The 21,330-nt window shown below is 44.9% G+C and overlaps 1 protein-coding gene and 1 long non-coding RNA gene across 2 annotated transcripts in view; one reads left to right on the forward strand and one right to left on the reverse strand.

The window, feature by feature from the left end:
- Nucleotides 1–21,330, reverse strand: part of LOC139231646 (thrombospondin type-1 domain-containing protein 4-like) — a 672,439-nt gene that overhangs the window by 611,374 nt on the left and 39,735 nt on the right. The window lies entirely within an intron of this gene.
- LOC139249358 (uncharacterized) overlaps nt 7,924–21,330 on the forward strand; it is a 32,017-nt gene continuing 18,610 nt past the window's right edge. Inside the window, exon 1 of the long non-coding RNA XR_011591136.1 lies at nt 7,924–8,009. This is a non-coding gene — a long non-coding RNA (uncharacterized lncRNA). The remainder of the gene's footprint in view (nt 8,010–21,330) is intronic.

Below are 21,330 nucleotides of genomic sequence, written 5' to 3' on the forward strand. Positions count from 1 at the left end.
GGCCTCTGATGTACCTACCTGCGCCAATTTCTTTAACTCTCCGCAAGGGTTTTCTGAAGTGGCCATATACGCTGGCCTAAGTATAAATGGAGTAACTATTAGCTGGCCAATGTTGCCTACATGGACAGAACAGGCGTGGGTGGCTGGTAATGCCCCTTTTTGAGAAAAAAAACTAACCTAAAAAAATCGTAACTAACTCAGTTACACCGGTGCAAATTGATTGGGGAAAATGGGGATTTTTAAGTTATGCCAGAAAAACCAAGTTACTCCAAAAAAAACAGAGCAACTCCTGGCCAAAACTGAGCCCAAAGGGTGGTAGAAGTTTGAAACCCTCTTCCGCAAATGGCCATTGTTAATTTTAAATCTGAGATTGATAGCTTTCTATTAACCAAAGGTATTAAGGGATGAGGGCCAAAGGTGGGTATATGGAGTTAGGTCACAGATCAGCCACGATCTCAATGCATGGCGGAACAGGCTCGAGGGGCTGAATGGCCTCCTCTGGTTTCTATGTTCATATGTTGGATGTAAAAATGCGTGTTTTAGGATAGCTGTTGGTCTTCATAATCTTAGTGATGTAAAAGGAACATTCATAATATGGTTGGTGGGTGTCAGGACTGGGTCAAACAGGAAGGGAGAAGGGTGCTCTGGATGGGTGGGTGGGGTGGCGGGAATTTTTCAGGAGAATCTCTCCTGAATAATTTACAGCATTATAGCTCTGGAAGCTCTCTGTACTGCTGATCAGTGCTCTTCTTCTACGTCTTCCTCCTATTTCTTATCTATATGCTGCCCCTTGGCGACATCATCCGAAAACACGGCATCAATTTCCACATGTACGCTGATGACACTCAGCTCTACCTCTCCACCACTTCTCTCAACCCCTCCATGGTCTCTTGTGATATATTCACAGAGCACAGCACACCACACAACTTCCTCACGTGGCAGACAGCTCTCGGAAGTCTCCGAAACCTGCTGTTTCTGTTTAATTATTAACTCTGTAGTTGCAGTACACAATACATCCACATCCACAGTGTGGAGCTACAAACATTACAAGCTTACAGACATTACACTTCTCCCTCCTTAATTAAGAAGTTATTATAACATCATACATAACTTGCATGTTTATACATAACACAGGATATAGATTTATTTTTCCCATATTTACAAATTTAACTTAACCACTTGTTTTCTGTTTCGAAGAGGACACCTTCGCTCTCGAACAGAACCTTCCAAACATGTTGTCGAATCTAAACTCCTTCAAGGTTCATCCTGAGGAATTTCCACGGAATTTCCTTGATTTTCAATTGAACTCACTCTAACTTCAGGCTGTTTGTTTTCCTGACTCAGACTCAGACTTACATTCTGATTTTCTGTTGGATTTGTTTCCAGTACATTGGATTTAGGATTTGCTACTGGTGTATCAAAACTATCTGATGAGTCAGGAATAATTGAATCATTCCCACCTTCAACTCCTTCCATATCTGTAGGTAAAATATAATCAATATGATTGTCCACTATCAAGCATCTTGAACAATATGTGCGAGGACCACATATCTTCATCACTCTTCCTAGTAACCACTTTAACCGGTTTATGGTGATGGTTCTTCACTCTCACCTTCTGATTTAATTTCACACCTCTCTTTTACTCTACCTCTATCATGATTCTCTTTCTGTCTTAATTGTGTCTCTTCTACAGACTGTACCAAATTTGGTTTTAACAACGAGAATCTGGTTTGAGGCTGTCGTTTGAGAAACAACCCCGCTGGTGTTCTAACAGGAGTTGTGTAAGGAGTATTACGATATGTAATTAGAAAATTTGCCAATTTGTGATCTAATGACAACTGTCATTTCTTTGGATTTGGATCTAACATTTGTTTCATGAGTACACATTTTACAATTTGTACAGTGCGTACTGCTGCACCATTCGAAGCAGGGTGGTACGGTGGAAGCTTGGTATGTTTCACCCCATTTTTGCTCGTGAACTGTGCAAATTCTTCTGAACAAAATTGTGGTCCATTATCCGAAACAATTTCTTCTGGGAGGCCAACTGAAGAAAATAAACTTCTCAAAATGTCCAATGTTTTCCACATTGGAAACACCTCAATCCATTTCGAATGGCTATCAATCATAATGAACAATTGTTGTCCTTCTAACTCAGCAAAATCAATTTGTAGCCTTTGCCACACCTGGAGGCCATTTCCATGGCTGTAATGGTACTGGTGGTTGCTTGCTTACCGATTGACATGTCGTACACTGACTCACGATGTACTCAATATCTTTATCAAGACCTGGCCACCATAAATAACTCCGTGCAAAACTCTTGGTCAAGCACATTCCCAGGTGCTGGTCATGGAGGTCTCCTAATAATTTGGACCTGCATTTATTTGGTATAACCACTCATGCACCCCACATGATACAATCTTTATTGACTGATAATTCATTCCTTCAAATGAAGAATGGATGAATATCTTTGTCTGTTACATGGTTTGGCCATCCATTTGCAATATAATCATACTTCTTTGACATCACTGGGTCATGTTTGGTTGCTCTACCAATCTCTTCAGCTGTGACTGGTAGTTCATCAAAATATGAAAAATAAAACACTTCTTCCCTATCCGGTATAACTTGTGACGGGGAAGGCAATCTAGACATTACATCAGCATTACTGTGATCAGCTGATCGTCTGTACTCAATATCATATGTATATGCTGACAAAATTAAAGCCCATCTCTGCATTCGGGCTGCAGCTAATGTTGGAACTGGTGACTTTGGATGGAGGATTGGTGTTAGGGGCTTATGGTCAGTAAAAATGGTAAACTTACGACCATACAAGTATTTATGGAACTTCTTGACCTCAAAAATTAATGCCGAAACTTCCCTTTCAATTTGCGCATAATTACTCTCACTGGCACTGAGAGTGCATGAAGCAAAAGCAATTGGTCGCTCCTCCCCACTACATGATAGATGAGAGATCACTGCCCCAACTCCATATGGAGAGGCATCACATGCTAGCTTAATCTCCTTAGATATGTCATAGTGAACTAACATGGTGCTCTCTACCAATTTGCTTTTACACTCCTTGAATGCTGTACCGCATTCTTTTGACCACTTCCAATGGACCTGTTTTTTCATTCAGTGGATGTAATACTGTAGCCAAATTTGGTAGGAACTTCCCATAATAGTTCAAAAGACCCAAAACTGAACGAAGTTCAGTGACATTCCTGGGAGTGGGTGCATTTTTGATTGCATCCAGCTTTCCCATGGTTGGATGTAAACCACCTTTGTCTACTCTGTACCCTAAGTACACCACTGAGTTTTGAAATAACTCACACTTACGAGCAGACACTCGTACTCTGTGCTTCTCTAGCCGTTTGAGGACTTCATTCAATATGTTATTATGAATTTGCCTATTTGGTGCTAAAATTAGTATGTTATCTAAATAACATACTACCCCTTCAATATCTTGAAAAATCTGGTTCATCACCCCTTGGAATATGGCAGGGGTGGAAGACACTCCAAACGGTAGCCTATTAAATTGATATAGGCCTAGATGAATATTTATAGTCAAACATGACTTGGACTCCTCATCTAGTTCAAGCTGTAAGTAGGCATTCGTAAGATCCAGTTTTGAGAAGATCTGACCACCTGTCAGTGTTGTGAACAAATCTTCTATATTCGGCAATGTATTGGGGACATTACCCTCTAGAACCTGGTTTACGGTTACTTTATAATCACCACACAATCTTACCTTACCATCGGACTTAGGTACAACAACAATGGGTGTAGCCCAATTACATCGATCTATCTTACAAATAATTTTCTCAGTCTCTATTCTTTTGAGTTCTTGCTCAACTTTCTCCTTGAGTGCATCTGGTACGGGACATGGCTTGTAGTAAACTGATCTAGCGTCCTTCTGTACCCTGACACTCGCCTTGAAGCCTTGGATCGGACTGCCCGTTTCGCAGAACACCTTCGGATACTTCTTGATAACATCATCTGTTGATGCAAATCTCACTTCCACACAGAAAATCTCACTCCAATCCAGCTTCAGTGATCTCAACCAATTTCGTCCTAGTAAATCAGGCTTGTCTCCTTTCACTACTATTAGAGGCAAGTTCTGAAATTGATCTTTATATTTCACCGGTACAGTGATACGACCTACCACAGGAATTTCCTCTCCCAAGTAGCCTCGCAGCTCTTGGCTTTCTCCAATGGGAAATCATGCAATTTGTCGAGGTATAGCAACTCCAGTACTACACTCACGGATGCACCCGTGTCGAATTCCATTGGTATCTTGAATCCCGCAACATCGATGTGGATTTTGATACTTTTCGAATCGCTGTCCGTTAACCTCGTGCTCTTGATGATGTGTAACTCTAACATCTCCTTGTCCTGTTGTTGTTCTTCCATGATATTAATCTCTGGGGATTTCTACTCATAGCTTTGAACGCTGGACTCATAGCTTTGAAAGCTGATTGACCCTTCGGTCGGCATGCCTTCGCAAGATGCCCAGTCTTTCTGCAGAAGAAACACTCTGCCTTCACATCTAGACATCTTTGAGCAATGTGTTGTCCCAGGCACCTATCGCACAACTTCGACGCTCTGTTAGAATTTCCAGCTTCTGAGACTTTGGGCCCCCGCTGCCTTTTACTTTGAAGCTGCAGGTAATTTACCTCGGTTGACTGACGACCGTAATTATTATGAAATTCTCGGGAATATTGATCAGCCATGCCCATCGACCTCGCTGTCCGACAAGAAATCTCAAATGTCAAGTCATCTGTCATCAATAACTTTCTTCTGATCGCATCATTTTTCACCCCACAAACAAAACGATCCCGCAATGCTCGGTTTTGAAAGTTTCCGAAATTACAGTGTATTGATAGCTGTTTTAATGCTACAATGTAATCACTGATACTTTCATCAGTCTTTTGATTTTGTATATTGAAACGATAGCTTTCAGCAATTTCTAACGGTTTGGGGTTATAGTGCTGCTCCAGCTTCGTTAAAATCTCTTTAAGCGTTGTGTCCTTTGGCTCGTCAGGCACAAGCAGATTTATCAGTATTTCATACAATGCCGGACCTGTCTCCGATAAGAAGATAGCTCGCTTCCGTTCCAACATCGCCCGGTTCTGATTTGCATTCTCTGGAACTTCGATTATGTTATTTGCAGTGAAATACATTTCTAACCAATCCACATACGCTTTAAACCTTTACTGGTCATGTTTATATTCACCTAGGTGTCCCATTACTGCTACGGATGCTGCCATTTTGTCTCTGCAGTGCAGAGAGTGTGCTGTATTTTACCTCGGATTTTGTAGCTATTTCCAAAGACAGAGAAGATTCTGAAGTCTCTCTGTCGGCTGGCTGAAACCTTCACCAACAAAATTTCAGCTTTAAATCATCTGAAAAATCCCACCTCGCCGCCAAATGTGATATATTCACAGAGCACAAGCACACACAGCTTCCTAACATGGCAGGCTCCGGAACCTGCTGCATTTGCTTAATTATTAACTCTGTAGTTGCAGTACACAATACGTCCACATCCACAGCGTGGAGCTACAAACATTACAAGCTTACAGACATTACATCTCTAAATTGTCGAACTGCTCGTCTGACACCCAGTACTGGATGAGCAGAAATTTTCTCCAGTTAAATATTGGGAAGACCGAAGCCATTGTCTTTGGTCCCCGCCACAAACTACGTTCCCTAGACAGTGACTCCATCCCTCTGTTTAACATCTGTCTGACGCTGAATCAGACTGTTCGTAACCTAGGCATCATATTTGACCCTGAAATGAGCTTCCGGCCATATATCTGTGGCATAACTAAAACCGCCTATTTCCACCTCCGGAACATTGCCCATCTCTGACCCTGCCTCAGCTCATCTGCTGCTAAACCCTCATCCATGCATTTGTTACCTCTAGACTTGACTACTCAAATGCACTCCTGGCTGGCCTCCCACATTCTATCCTATGTAAAATTGAGGTCATCCAAAACTCAGCAGCCCATATCCAAACTCGCACCAAGTCCCGCTCACGCATCACCCATGTGCTCACTAACCTATATTGGCTCCCAGTTATCCAACACCTCGATTTCAAAGTTCTCATCCTGGTTTACAAATTCCTCGCCCTTCCCTATCTTTGTAATCTCCTTCGGCCTCACAAACCCCCGAGATGTCTGCATTCCTCTAATTCTGCCCTCTTGAGCATCCCTAATTATAATCGCTCAACCATTGGTGGCCTTCAGTTGCCCAGCCCAAAGCTCTGGAACTCCCTCCCTAAATCTCTCCATCTCTCTACTTCTCTTTCTACTTTAAGATACACCTTAAAATCTACCTCTTCGACCAAGTTTTTGGTCATCTGCCGTAATTTCTTCTTATGTGGATCGGTGTCAAATTTATTTGTTTTGTCTTAAAATACTCCTGTGAAGTGCCTTAGGAAGCTTTACTACATTAAAGGCGCTATATAAATGCAAGTTGTTGTTTGTTGTTGTTGCTCAATCTCGTCCTCCTGAGGCAGCTCCAAGGTAACTCCTCTTTGGAGATTGTGAGGCATGCAGCAAACTATAACAAATGTTGACACTCTCTCTGGGCTGTGCCGAGGGATCCTCCTGAGCTGTCCAGACAGGACACCAATGGTTCGCTCAAACAGAGCCCTAGTTGCTGTATTGCTCTCATTATACTGGCGCTCTTCATTGGTGCCCCGGTTCCTGACAGGCGTCATGAGCCAGTTGATGGAGAGGATAGCCCTTGACCTGCAGCATCCAGCTTGCTGCCCGATGGTCTGGGTGGAACAGAGGGGCTATTGAGGACGAGCACAATATGAAAGAGTCATTACCACTGCCAGGGAACCAGGCATAGGCTTGCGTGACTCACTTGATGTGGTCACAAACGAGTTGAACATTGAGCGAATGGAAGCCCTTCCTGTTGATAAACAAAGCGGATTCGGTATGGGGAACAATTTATGATGCCCTGCGCCTGCGGGAATCCAGCAGTGGGAAAATCCCAGTGCTGTATCTTCTTGCTTGTCAGCCTCCATGGGGAAGCTAATGAACTGTTGCCACTTCACAAACAGTGAATCAGTGACCTACCAGATCGCCATGTGCACAGAAAACTGATTGAGATTGCTGGTGTCCCCCAGAAACGATGTCCCCAGAAGCAGTTTGGAAGGAGCCAGACGTATAAAAGCTTGGCACCACTTTGCTTGCCTTGGTTCTGGTCTCCGATTTGCTTTCCAACAAGGTTAAAGCACAGTGCAATATGCACACGTTATGACATCATTAACCTCTCAGAACTAATCAGTCTATGAAGTTGATTTACATTGGTGTGGAAATCCCGGCCTCCCCAGGCCCACACGAAGTTTCTACGGACCCGGGCAAGCATCGGAAAAGCCGGTTTTCAGCGCACAATGCGCATGCGCTGAAAACCGGCTTTTCCGATCTGTCAAGTTTCTGGCTTGACAGATCTCACACATATCGGGAGCAAGGACATTTGCAAGGGCAAGATTGCGGGATTTACACATATCTTGCCCAGCAAATGTCCTCAAAACTCTTGCGCCTGATAAAAGCAGGCTCATAGCCTACTTTTACAGGCATACGAGTTTAAAAACATATCAAAAACATGATTAAAATAAAATGTTAAAAAACATATTTATGTTAAAACCCTGCCCACTGAGGTAATTTTATTTTAAACCATAATTAAAACCTTTTTAAAAAATCGGCAAATTTTTTTTCTTTAAAAACATTTCTATCCACTTTCATTTCTGTAGTGTATTTATGTGAGGTGTTTTTAAAAAAATTTTATGTAGTGTTTGCCTGTTTGGGGGTGTTTCTCATTCATAGTTATAGGAGTTTCCGACTTACGAAACTTCTATTACTATGAATGAGAAAATACTTTACCGTGATTGGGTGTCCAGGCTCACGTGACTCCTGTGGACGTCCCAACGTGAAAGCGCTCTGTTGCGCAAGAAGAGGAGGCCTCAAGTCCGGGATCTCTGGCGGGTATTCGACCAAAAGGTAGGTGCGCATCTTTTGTCCTATTTTTAGTCGAACGCCAACTTGAAAATGTCTATTTTCTTGGAATTGAAGATTTGTGGACTATACAAAACAAAACACTAGCAAGTCCACAATTACGACACCTCGTGACCAACAGGATAATGACCTGACCCATGTTTAGCTAAATTTGAATGTCATTGAGAAATGTGACCGTCTCCCTCCTGAAATGCAGCTGCCCTACATACTGCTCCCGTGAGGTTCAAGTATGATGTTCTGTTTATGAAAACGCACAGGCTGTAAAGCCCCCTGCAACCTTCTTCTTGCCGGCTGTGCAGGTCTTTGCTGCCTTCCTTGCTGCTCCTCCTGATTTGGGAGCCTCAGTGGTAAGACCCAACAGCGTTGCCATGTTCAGCAAGTGAGAACAAGCAAATCCTGTGAAACAGCTCCAGCTCTCCACACACCACGCTGCAAAAGTATTAAACAGGAAAACACTTGCCAAAACAGCCAAACACCTGACCTAAAGCACCCTAAAACAATTAACCAGAGACCTCCCTTGATGGTGGTGAGGATTCCTTTAAATACTGCTCGAGAAAACTGCTTACTGATTGTTCCCACCATGATTTGCTGGATGAGTTAAGGAAGTGATGTTTCAGACGAGCGCATTCACCTTATCATAGATAGATAGATAGATAGATAGATAGATAGATAGATAGATAGATAGAAAAAAAGAAAAATGGGAAAAAAGAAAGATGGGAAAAAAGAAAGAAAGATAGGAAAAAAGATAGAAAGATAGAAAGATGGAAAGATAGAAAGATAGAAAGACTTGCATTTATATAGCGCCTTTCATGACCACCGGATGTCTCAAAGAGCTTTACAGCCAATTAAGTACTTTTGGAGTGTAGTCACTGTTGTAATGTGGGAAACGTGGCAGCTAATTTGCTCACAGCAAGCTCCCACAAACAGCAATGTGATAATGATCAGATAATCTGCTTTTTTGGTAAGTTGATTGAGGGATAAATATTAGTCAAGACAGTAGGGATAACTCCCCTGCACTTCTTCGAAATAGTGCCATGGGATCTTTTACATCCACCTGAGAGAGCAGACGGGGCCTCGGTTTAACGTCTCATCTGAAAGACGGCACCTCCGACAGTGCAGCACTCCCTTAGTACTGCACTTGAGTGTCAGCCGAGATTTTTTGTGCTCAAGTCCCTGGAGTGGGACTTGAACCCACAACCATCTGACTCAGAGGTGAGGGTGCTACCCACTGAGCCACAGCTGACACTGTGACATTTAAATGATGCTCATTTTAGGCAGCTGCCATGGACACCTGTTGAGCGCCCGGACCAATTATGGTGTCGCGTGCACTTCCGGTAGTCTTCCGGTCCAGAGCGTCGTACTGTGTATTGGACTTTGTTGCGCCCAGTTTGGCCCACAAAAACTTGAGATGCGTCTCAATCTCTCTCCCCAAGCCTCATACAGAGAAGTGTCAGCCTAGATTCTGTGGTCAAGTCTGGAGTGGAGCTTGAACCCACAACTGACTCAGAGCGACATTGCTGCCACAGAACCAAGGCTAACACTTACGAGAAATGACAGAAGTGGGTGTAATATATGGACCTGTGAGTGTGCTTACAGGTTTGTAGAGCTGTTGACCCTTTATTTAATGGGGACTTGACCTGGAGGGTGTTGCACGGGGCAGTCCCATGCAATCAGTTTTTAAGTCAGTTCACGGACTCCCAGGCCGCCTGTAATTTCTGTAGTCTGGAGGAGTCCGTGTTCCATGTCTACGTTGAATGTGTGAGGTTGCAGCCCCTGTTCAATTATTTGAAGGGGCTGCTCCTCAACTTCTGGTTACACTTCAGTCCCACACTCCTGATCTTTGGGCACCCTGTGCGGAGGGGAGCGGGCAGGTCAGAAGGCCTCCTCGTAGGACTGCTCCTGGGCATGGCCAAGGTGGCCATCAACCGGTCCAGGCAGCGGGCGGTCGAGGAGGTCATTCAGCCCGACTGCCTGCCTCTCTTCCGCAGCTATGTCTGAGCCAGGGTGTCCCTGGAGATGGAGCACGCAGTGACCACCGGTACGCTCGCGGCCTTCCACGAGAGATGGGCACTGGAGGGACTGGAGTGCCTTATCACCCCAACGAACAGAAGTTTAATTTAATTTGGTAAAGTTCCCATGTTAATTTGGACATTTGTGGGTTCTAGTGCCCTCACAAAAGGGGGTACTTGATTTAAAGTTCTTACAAAAATAGTTGTAGAGCTGTTGAGTTGGGAGTGGCTTAGCCAGTCATGTAATGTTCACAAGACTCAATAAAACCCCAGCCAGTTGGGTTCGGGGGATCCATGATGAGGCAGGTGGTTGTGAGCCTGGTGGATGGACTGCTAATGTGTAGTGTGATTGTTAAACCTTTGCTAATAAACCAACTAGTTCTTAATAACAATATGTTTCTATGAATTCTTAAGCAAAGAACCCATGAAGCAAATACATTACAGAGGGCTTTTCGACCTGGAAAGGCAAGGTCTGAGGGATGATCTGGTAGAGGTATTTAAAATAGTTCAGGGTATGGATAACGTAAATCCAGACTATTACTTTACATTGCGAGAGTAAAACCAGGGGAGAACAGGTTCAAACTAGTAAAAAGTAAATTTAGGACTGCTATCAGGAAATCTTTCACACATGGAGCAGTCAACATATGGAATGGATTCCACATAGAGTGGCAGAGGCAAAAGTGCTGGAATCATTTAAGTATAATTGGAAACTGCAATAAAGAGGGACTTCAGGCCTTTCTGGATAGATGTATGTAGATGGGCCAAATAGCCCGCCTCAGTAATTTTGTGAAAAATAATTTGATAACTATTTTTCCACCCAGACAACCTGAGCTGCAGGCTTCCAGGCATCACATCTCTGTGTCACAAATCCACCTTGGTGTATTGGTTAGGACAGCACGCACCAGAATCTTCAAGAAACTTCCTGCTGCTAAAATTTAGTTCAGTGTATTCCATAAAAATACTAGATTGTTGTAAAAAAGAAAGGGTGAGCTTGCCAAGCCACTACTCAAATGACACGCAGGCACGAAGTGCTGAAATCCTGTCCTTTGGGGAATGCCATTACAGCAGTCAAGTGGATAACAAACCTGAAAAGCCAGGATATGGTGTTAACTGAATTATGAAAACAAGCAGAGGGCACGGGTCAGGAAACAGTAAAGTCTTACAATAAGTCAACATACCTCCACTGCATCACAGCATTGGAGCGCTCAGCACTCAAACACTTATGCTCGCTCAGAGCCCAGTAACCCCTTTATCAGCTTACTTTATGGTTAGGGTACTTGAAAGGGAGGAGACAGCTCACAGACTATTATAGTGATTCTCTTCAGCGGTTTTGCTAACATTATAAACTGTGAAAGTGAAGCCTCAAGTCCACAAATACACATTTGTTATTCTTCTTATTACGAGTCTATCTCCCATAATGTACCATACAATAAGTCAGAGAATATCGCCTGCTTATCTCTGCTGCCTTTGTGTTGCTATTTCTCTCACTGCTCTTCTGCTCTGTCTCTCTCTTCTTCTTGTCTTCTGCTTCTCTCTGTGTGTCTCTCTCTTTTCTTCTCTTCCAGGTGGGTAATGGTAGGCAGCATAGCATGTGTCAAGGAGCCACTAATTGGTGTAGGCTGCATTTGGCTTAGGGGTTGTGGGATGGTTCCAGTGGTTCCCATCCCATCATTTCTCCCCATCACATGTGCTTCCACCCACCAGTCACTTCTGCGACCTTCCCTAGACCTTCACCTTCCTATAACATCCTACTTCTTCTCCTTAGACCGCCCCCACTCAACCATTGAATCCTCTTCTCCATCTCTTTCTGCTGTCATTCAGCTCGCTCTTAACCCGTCATCCACTTCCCCAATCCAATTAACTCCCCTTAAGGTCAGGTGGCATGAGGCCAAAGGCCTCCTCACGTGCAACTTTTATTCTCATCTCCCTTGGCCCACTCTGGCTCCCCCTTCCTGTCTCCTTCAATGAGGCATTAATTTCTTTCAAAATTCAATGTGACTTTTTTTTTAAATAAGAGAAATCAAACTAGGATGAGGATAGACATTCTTCTCTGTCTGCCTCTCTCTCTGCCACTTTCTCTCTCTCTCTCTGTCTGTCACATGGCTGTTAGCAATTAGAATCTAGAATAGCAAGAGGATTTGAGTATAGGAGCAGGGAGATCTTACTGCAATTATACAGGGCCTTGGTGATGCCACACCTTGAGTATTGTGTGCAGTTTTGGTCTCCTAATCTGAGGAAGGACATTCTTGCTATTGAGGGAGTGCAGCGAAGGTTCACCAAACTGATTCCCGGGATGGCAGGACTGACATATGAAGACTGAATCGACTAGGCTTATATTCACTGAAATTTAGAAGAATGAGAAGGGATCTCATAGAAACATATAGAATTCTGACGGGATTGGACAGGTTAGATGCAGGAAAAATGTTCCCAATGTTGGGGAAGTCCAGAACCAGAGGTCACAGTCTAAGGATAAGGTGTAAGCCATTTAGGACCGAGATGAGGAGAAACTTCTTCACTCAGAGAATTGTGAACCTGTGGAATTCTCTCCCACAGAGAGTTGTTGAGGCCAGTTCGTTAGATATATTCAAAAGGAAGTTATATGTGGCCCTTATGGCTAAAGAGATCAAGGGGTATGGAGAGAAAGCAGGAATGGAGTACTGAAGTTGCATGATCAGCCATGATCATATTGAATGGTGGTGCAGGCTCGAAACGCCGAATGGCCTGCTCCTACACCTACTGTCTATGTTTCTGTGTCTCACAGCAATAATCAATTAGGAGATTTAACTGTGTCAAACAAAACACAGGTGAGATAATTCATGACTGAAAATTCAACTGTAATACTTAAATGCAGGTAATTGCAATTATACAGTGTTAATATAGAAATATTATGACTTAGTTGATGACTTAATGATCTCACTTCTTCTTTAATGAGTTAGTTAATTATTTCAGTGGGGTCAATTTTGACCGCCTTCGCCTGGTATTACCGGGGCAGCAATGGCCTCATTTTGAAAGGGGCCTCATGCTGGGTGTCTAAAGCGCTTGGTTCAGGCAATAAGCCCTCTTAATGTGGAACTCAAGGTCCTGTGACCTGATTGCCATTTTAGGTTGGAACTGGTCGGATCCAGCACAGGGCAGACTCTTCCAATGTTCTCCTGGTTGGCCTCCCATCTTCCACCCTTCTTAAACTTAAGTTCTTCCAAAACTCTGTGGCCCTTATCCCAACTCACACTATGTCCCATTCGTCCATCATCCCTGTGCTTGCTGACCTACATTGGGTCCAGCAATGACTTGATTTTAAAATTCTCATCCTGTTGTGCAAATCTCTCAAGGCCTTACCCCATCCTATCTCTATAACCACCTCCAGATCTATAACCCCTTTTTGCGTTCCCCTAACTCTGGCCTCTTGTGCATCCCCCACTTCCTTCGTCCCTCCATTGTCGGCCGTGCCTTCAACTATCTAAGCCCTAAACTCTGGCGTTCCCTCCTTAAACCTCTCTCTTCTCCTTTAAGACACTTCTTAAAACCTAAATCTTTGACCAAGCTTTTGGCCACTTGCCCAACCACCTTCTTCTTTGGCACAGAGTCACTTTTTGTGCGATTACAATCCTGTGAAGCACGTTGGGAAATTGTACTATGTTACCGGTGCTATATAAATGCAAGTTGCTGTGATTGTTATTCCGGAGTGCTGTTGCAGCTGCTCCTATGCCGGCTAGTGAAGAGTATTCCATCACATGCTTTGTAGGTGATAGTGAGGCTTTGGAGAATCAGGACATGAGCCACTCGCTGCAGAATACCCAGGTGACGAAATTCGGGAGCGCCCAGTTTGGGGGCGGTAACTTTCGTGAGGCCGGACTTCCTGTGCCTTCCTGTTCCTGTACCCTAAATTAGGGTCACCACTCCAGACAGGAAGTGGAGCGCAACGTCAGGCGCTCCATTTCCTGTTGAGGCCGGCTCGGACACACACACCACACACACACCACACCGCACCATACACACACAACTGCGCGTCATGGACCCAACGGAAAGCGACACCGAGGCCGGACCGGTAAGTCAGATGGGGGTGCAAACTGGCGCTGTGCACCTCCCCTTTAAACTTCCGCCCGCGAGCGGAGTGCGGCCCGGTTCATGACCCGCGAGACTGGCGCTGACATCGCCTGCGGCAGCCTCACGGGGCACTGCGGCTCTACCGGCGGGGGCAAGGCTTGACTGGTTTTGTGCCTCCGCTAACTCCCGCCCAATTTCGCAGGAGCCGGTAGTCCCCCCTACCACCGGGCGAAAACATTTTCGTGCCCCATTAGCGCTCCCCGGGGCAATTTCGCACTCCCAGCCTCTGACCTGCTCTAATAGTTGCAGCATTTATATGGCTGGCCCTGTTGGGTTTTTGGTTAATGGTGACCCCAGGAAGTTGATAGTTGGGGATTCGGTGACGGTAATGCCATTGATTGTCAAGGGGCGGTGGTTAAGTTCTCTCTTGTTGGAGATTGTCATTGTCTGGCACTGAGTGGTAGAAATGTTACTTGCAGTTAGCCCAATGCTGGATGTTGCCTGGATCTTGCTGCATGTGGACAGGCACTGCTTTGTTATCTGAGAAATTACACAGGGAGCTGAAAACTTTGCAATCATCAGCGAACAGCCTCACTTCTGAACTTATATGGAGGGAAGCTCATTGATGAAGCAGCTGAAGATGGCTGGGCCGAGGACACTGTCCCGAGGAACTCCTGCAGTGATGTCCTAGGGCTGAGGTGATTGGCCTCCAACAACCACAACCAGTTTCCTTTGTGCTAGGTATGACTCCAGCCACTGGAGTGATTCCCCCCGATCATTGGTGCTACAGTCGGCTTAATGCTGCCTTGATGTCAAGTGCAGTCAGTCTCACCTCACTTCTGGAATTCAAAATTGTAATGACAGCTGGGTCCTGGCAGCACCCAAACTTGGCATCAGTGAGCAGGCTATTAGTGTGCAAATAGCACTTAAAGATTCCTTCCATCACTTTGCTGATGATTGAGAGTAGGATGAAAGGGCAGTAACTAGCCTCTTTGAATTTGTCCTGCCTTTTGTGGCTAGGACATCATTTTCCACATGGTCAGGTAGATGTCAACGTTGTCACTATACAGCAACATCTTAGCTAGGGGCACGGCTAGATCTGGAGCCCAAGTCTTCAGCACTACAGCTGAGTGGTTGTCGGGCCCATTGCCTTTGCTGTGTCCAGTACACTCAGCCGTTTCTTGATATCACGTGGAGTGAATCGAATTAACTGCAGACTGGCATCAGTGATGGCAGGAACCTCAGGGGGAGACTGAGAAGGATCATCCACTTAGCAATTCTGTCTGAAGATGGTTGCAAATGTTTCAACCTTTGCACACACATGCTGGGCTCCGCCAGTGTTGTGTTCATGCTCTATTTGTTTGTTACAGGACACTAGAAAAGGCATTAGGACCCTGCGGGAGCTATTCACACACTGCTGTAGACATGCAGGCTCATGCTGGTTTTGCTACACCATTTTGGTTGTTGCTATAAAAGGACACAGTTGGTTACATTACTCCTGTTTCAATTAGTCTGTTTATTTACATACACAGCTGTTACGTATGTAATAACTCGATAGAGTGAATACCGTAAGCTAACACAGATACAAACCTGGCTCTGCTTTATTAGGGCCCAAAGTGGTTACATTACATGATGGCTTGCCTTTTATACCTGGATCGCACACACGTGCGTATAGCTTAATGATCTCCGACAGTGGCGCCACCTGGTGGCTAGTAACACCAAGCATACATACATGACAATATCCCCCTTTAAGATATTACTAACAGTCTTTTTACAAATTGAGACGATCGGGGGCTTTCCGCTCCCGAGTTGATCGTTTCAGTTGAACTCCAGCTTTGGGCGAGCGTTCTGAGTCTGTTATGACTGGGGGCTGGGTAGCCGATCTGATGGGAATGGCAATTACCTTGTCAGGGATTGAAAGTCCAGATTCATTGATGACAGCGGAGTCCTCTGATGACTGAGGGTAGATTGGTTGGTCACTGATTGTGTCTTCCTCAGACTGTTCCGGTTCATCCATGTGCCACAGCTTTATCTGATCAACATGCTTCCTGCATGTTTGCCCATTCTTGAGCTTGATGATAAACACTGTTACTCTTCTTGGCTGTAACAGTACTGGCGATCCACTTGGGACCTTGACCATAATTTAGTACATACACAGGATCGTTAAAAGAAATGTCACGTGGTGATCATGATACCACTGCTGACTTTGAAGTCTGTATTCATTCAATTCAGGGTGGACAAGAGAGAGGCTGGTCTTGAGACCTCTCTTCATCAATAGTTCAGCAGGGGGGACCCCAGTAAGTGTGTGGGGTCTTGTCCTGTAACTAAGTAATATGCATGACAAGCGAGTCTGCAGTGAACCCCGAGTTACACATTTCATACTCTGCTTGATGGTTTGGACCCCATGCTCGGCTTGTCCATTAGATGCGGGTTTGAATGGTGTGACCTTATATGTTTGATACCATTGAGTTTCATGAACTCTTGAAACTCCAGACTAGTGAAGCAAGGTCCATTGTCGCTTTCAACGATGCCGGGCAGACCATGAGTGGCAAACATGACACGAAGGCTCTCAATGGTAGCTGTGGATGTACTGGATGACATGATTATACACTCTATCCACTTGGAATATGCATTCACCACAGCTAAAAACATCTTTCCCAGGAAGGGACCTGCAAAGTCGATGTGGATCCTGGACCATAGTTTAGATGGCCATGACCACAGACTCAGCAGCGATTCCGCTGGTGCTTTACTTAGCTGCATGCAAGTGTTGCACTGATGCACACAGGATTCCAGATCAAAGTCAATCCCAGGCCACCATACATGAGACCTGGCAATGGCTTTCATCATGACAATATATGTAGATCATGTACAAATTTCTCTCTGCCTTTCTTAGGCATAACAATACGATTACCCCACAGTAAACAATCTGATTGAATGGATAGTTCGTCTTTGTGATGGTTGTAAGATTTGGTCTCATCACCCTTTGCTTGAATATTGGTAGACCAATCACCACTAAGGACACAATGTTTCACAACCGATAATATCGGGTTCTGGCTGGTCCACGTCTTAACTTGCTGAACCATGACAGAGGTTCCTTCACTTTCAAAAGCATCCATAACTAACAATAGGTTTGCAGGTTATGGCAGGTTATACCTTTGTTTTCTGAAAACAATTAAATGAGTGGCTTGTGATCTGTTTCCAGTTCAAACCGAAGACCAAAAAGCTTCTGATGCATCTTTCTAACCCCATACAGGCTAATGCTTCTTTTTCTACCATGCTGTAGGTTCTTTCCGCCTTTGATAAACTTTTAGAAGTATACGCAACAAGTTGTAGTTTACCCGGCTCATTAGCTTGTTGGAACACGCAACCAACTCCATATGACGAAGCATCACAGGCCAATACTGGACACTTACACGGATCAATTTGTACCAGCAGCTTGTTAGAGCAAAGCAGATTAGTAGCTTCCTCAAAAGCTCTATCTTGAGACGCACACCAAACCCAGTTGTCTCCTTTTCTTAGGAGCATGTGCAGTGGCTCTAATGAAGTGCTCAATCTAGGTAGGAAATTACCGAAGTAGTAGACCAAGGAATGAACGCAGCTCCGTCACATTCTGAGGCCGAGATGCATTTTAATAGCCTTTGTTTTCAAGTCTGTAGGCCTGATGCCATCAGCAGCAATCTTCCTCCCCAGGAATTTGACTTCCGGTGCCATGAAGACGCACTTTGAACGTTTCAGTCTGAGTCCCACTTTGTCCAGATGATGTAGAACCTCTTCCTGGTTGTTCAGATGTTCGGTGGTGTCACAACCTGCGACCAGGATGTCATCTTGGAACACAATGGTTCTAGGGATGGATTTCAGTAGACTCTCCATGTTCCTCTGAAATATGGCTGCAGCCGCGCGAATTCCGAAAGGACACCTGTTGTAAACAATCCTTTATGAGTATTGATGCACGTAAGTTCCTTTGACATCTCGACCAGCTCCTGTGTCATATAGGCCGACGTCAGATCCAATTTAGTGAATGACTTCCCCCCGGCTAGCGTTGCAAACAGGTCATCAGCCTTCGGTAACAGGTATTGATCCTGTTTCAAAACTCAGTTGATCGTAACCTTGTAGTCTCAACAAATCCTGACAGTGCCATCACTCTTCAACACAGGAACAATGGGGCTGGCCCATTCGTTAAATTCAACCGGTGATATGACCCCTTCACACTGGAATCTGTCCAGTTCGATTTCGACCTTCTCCCTCATCATGTACGGAACTGCCCGAGCTTTATGATCGACGGGTCTTGCATCAAAGTCCACGTGGATCTGCACTTTGGTTCCTGTGAAATTGCCAATGTCTGGCTCAAACAGCGAGGGGAACTCGCTCAGCACTTGAGCACATGGAGTATCATCCTCCGACGACAATGCTTTGATATCGTTCCAATTCAATTTGATTGTTTCGAGCCAATTCCTGCCGAATAGTGTTGGACCATTGCCTGGAACAATCCATAATGGTAAATCATGAACCGCACCATCATACGACACCTTGACTACTGCACTGCCAATCACCGTTATGGGTTCTTTAGTGTACGTACGCAACTTGGCATTGACTGGACTCAGCTTAGGCCTCACAACCTTAGTATCCCACAGATTGTCGAATGTCCTCTGGTTCATTATTAGTTGACTCGCACCAGTGTCCAATTCCATCGGTACCGGCACACTGTTAAGTTTCACATTAATCATTATCGGTTGGCTCTTTGTTAGGAATGAATACAGTTCATATTACTTCTTCCTCTGATATCTCGGATTGCATATCCGGATCTGCGCTATACTGGTCATCATCCTCCACGTGGTGTGTCGCAGCACACTTGCTCAGTTGCGGACCCATGCGCTGGAGATGCCCCAGTCTCGAACAGCCTTTACAAATGTACTGTTTAAATTAAGACTGATGAGGCTGCTGATTGCCCCCACAATGCCAACACGGTGAAATCGGATTCATTCCCGTTGGCAGACCTTGGGAAGCCACAGGTTTCGCATACGCAGTCGAGTAGGTCCTGGCATATGCAGCTCTGCCAAACGACGATACAATCTTGTTTACAGTACTTGCCAAGTTCTGATTTTTCGATGATATCTGCTTTAAGTTTTTGTGCGTCGTCCTGCATGCCTGGGCAATCGTGATGGCCTTGCTCAAATCCAGCATCTCCGCCGCCAGTAGCTTACGCAGGATCACCTCGTGGTTGATGCTGATTACAAAGAAGTCCCGCAGCATATCTCCCAATGCGTTTTCGAACTTACACGCTCCAGCTAGACGTCTTAGGTTGGCAACGAATTTTGACACATCCTGGCCCTCAGAACGAACGTGTGCGTAGAATCAATATCGTGAGATGATGATGCCTTCTTCTGGTTTGAGATGGTCACGTGCCAGAACACACAATTCCTCAAAGTCCTTGTTCGTTGGACTTGCAGGTGAGAAGATTCTTTGAGTCCATAGATTTTTGGACCGCAAACCATGAGGAAGACCGTCCTGCGCCTAACTGCGTCAGGGGGTTCCTCCATTGTGTTGGCCATGAAGTACTGGTCCAGGCGAGCTACAAAATCTGCCCAGTCCTCTCCCTCCAAGAATCTCTCCCGAATTCCAATTGTGCTCATTTTTGCCTGTGAAGGTTCTTAAGTTACCTCGTCGCCAAATGTTATGTATGTAATAACTCGATAGACTGAATACTGTAAACTAACACAGGTACAAACCTGGCTCTGCTTTATTAGGGCCCAAAGTGATCACATTATATGATGGCTTGCCTTTTATCCCTGGGCCGCACACACGTGGGTACAGCCCAATGACCTCCGACAGTGGTGCCACCTAGTGGCTAGTAACTCCAAGCCTGCATACATAACAACAACAACAACCATCATTGAGGATGGGGATGTTCCTAGAGCATTCTCCTTCCGTTAGTTGCTTAATTATTCACCAACATTTACGGCTGAATGTGGCAGGGTTTCAGAGCTTTGATCTGATCCATTGCTTGTGGGATCGCTTAGCTCTGTCTATAGCTTGCAGGTTTCGCGGTTTAGCATGCCTGTAGTCCTGCATTGTAAATTCACTAAGTTGGCACCACGTTTTCAGGTACACCTGGTGCTGCTCCTCGCATGTTCTTCTGTACTCCTCATTGAACCAAGGTTCGTCATCTGTCTTAATGGTGATGAAGGAGTGAGAGATATGCTGGGCCATGAGATTACAGATTGCGGTGCTGTACAATTCTGCTGCTGCTGATGGCCCATGGCGAAGGTATGATAGCGTACTAATTACGTTATTGGTAACCCAGAGGCCTGGACTAATAATCCAGGGATTATGTTTAAATCCAACCACGGCAGCATGAGAATTTGAATTCAGTTAAAAAAATATGGAAATAAAAAGCCGGTACATATGAAGCTGTCTTGTCCTAAAACCCAAATATCGTTTAGGAGAAAACCTGACGTCCTTACCCAGTCTGGCCTATCGTGACTCCAGTCCCACACCAAATTGGTTAAATCTTAACTAGCCTCTAAAATAGCCGAGCAAGCCACTCAGTTGTATCAAACCACTGCAAAGAATGACAAGAATAAACAAGATGAACCATTCAGCTGCGATCTAGACATTGAACCAGGACACGACAAAGGTACACCCAGTACAGTCGATCCTGAAAACCCCTCCTCGCTAACATATGGGGACTGCTGCCAATGTTGGGAGAGCTGTCCCACAGGTGTGTCCAGCAACAGCCTGACATAGTTATACTAACCGAATCATACCTATCAGCCAATGACCCAGATTCCCCCATCACCATCCCTGGGTGGGTCCTGTCCCAGCAGCAGGACAGAACAGCCAGAGGTGCAGGCACAGTGGTATAGAGTGGGGGCAGAGTGGCCCTGAGACTCTTCAATATTGACCCCATGAAGTTTCATGGCATCAGGTTCAAACATGGCCCCACAGCTAGATTGACACTGTCCAATGTCATTTTGCACTGGAATCTTACAACCAACAGACGCACGGGGGACTTTCATCCAATCAATCCCGAGCTGGATTTGAACACAGCTCGCAAAAGGTAAAAGCCTAATCCTAACCCGAGTACCCTGTATGTAAGATTTTTAGCATGATTGGTGTAGTAAGTTGTTATTTTGTTTTGTTTAGATTTGGGACATCTGGCATTGAAAGGATGTTAAACAACTTGGTACTCTGGATCTAGCACCACCTACGAAAGAAATGGTTACTGGCTGCAGAATCCCTGCACACACTGGCAG

Source organism: Pristiophorus japonicus, chromosome 2 (assembly GCF_044704955.1).
Source record: "Pristiophorus japonicus isolate sPriJap1 chromosome 2, sPriJap1.hap1, whole genome shotgun sequence".
Taxonomy (NCBI): domain Eukaryota; kingdom Metazoa; phylum Chordata; class Chondrichthyes; family Pristiophoridae; genus Pristiophorus; species Pristiophorus japonicus.